We start from the raw sequence: 1,284 nt of genomic DNA on the forward strand, positions 1-1,284 counted from the left end.
TGTTTCATAAACAAAAATATAGGTAGATAATGAGAATATTAAATAATATGAACAATGGATATGTCGGATATTCAATTCAATAGGTATGCAAATGATTATATTCATTATTTTAATTGGATGGTTATTTCTTTTGATTTGATTTACTCATGCACAGTTAATAATAGCTGGATGTTTAATTCAATAGGTGTGCAGATGGTTATCCTAATGGTTTAAGAGGTAATTTAGGAATAGAATGATTTTTTTACTTTATTTGATTAATTCTAGAGCCCATTGTTCATATTATTTACAAAAATCATTGTCTATCTAGCAAAACCAAAAAAAAAAAAGATTATTTTCTTGTTTATTAGCAAGTGCTCTAAAGATTTTTTTGCTCGATTTTGCTAGGTAGACAATAATTTTTGTGAACAATGTAAACAATGAATTCTAGAATTGACCTAATAAAATAAAAAAATACTCCACCTCCAAATTACCTCCTAAATTCTAACACTAGGATAATCATCTGCACACCTAATAAATTTAACATTCAATTATGGTTAATTGTACACGAGTAAACCGAATCAAAACGAATAACGACCATCCAACTAAGAATCAACATAATTATCTGTATACCTATTGAATTGACATCCAATATATCCATTGTTCACATTATTTAGTATTCTTATTGTGATCTTTCATCAGTAGTCAATTACGTATAAGAAATTCTTTGATAATTTTCTTTTTCAGTAAAGATTTAACTTATACCACTGTATATAAAAGCTGATGTTCTCCCTATATATTGGAATGTTGAAAAATGGTATCCTCATAATTACCGGAAGGGCTGAAACTCTAAATTTGCGGAGGAAACAAATATATAATGGACAAATGGCCACTAAGAAAATCATATATAGTTTGTCCTTATATGACAATGTGGGATTCCTTTGATCGGCAATCAATGGAATGAGATTCGAGTGGATGTTTAGGTGTGAGCTTTTATGTGACCAAAAGTGAGAGAATCGAGACCATGATGATAAGTTGAGTTCAAACAAGCTAAGTATCTATAGTGATATAATGTCAAATAAATCATACCTTTTCCTTTTGTTGTTTCTAATCAAATACTAACTTTTTTCATTTGGTTTCCTATATATGTGAACTTAGCTTCAACATAATTGTAATTATTATTGTAGCTTATTAAGATTAAGGATAATATCATCAGTGTTGACAATTCCCTTCATTCAACTACTGACTTTTCTAACTTCAAGCTCTTCAATTAATCCGTGGCTCTGTTGAAACGAGTTACATGTGTAT

Source organism: Arachis ipaensis, chromosome B03 (assembly GCF_000816755.2).
Source record: "Arachis ipaensis cultivar K30076 chromosome B03, Araip1.1, whole genome shotgun sequence".
Lineage (NCBI taxonomy): Eukaryota > Viridiplantae > Streptophyta > Magnoliopsida > Fabales > Fabaceae > Arachis > Arachis ipaensis.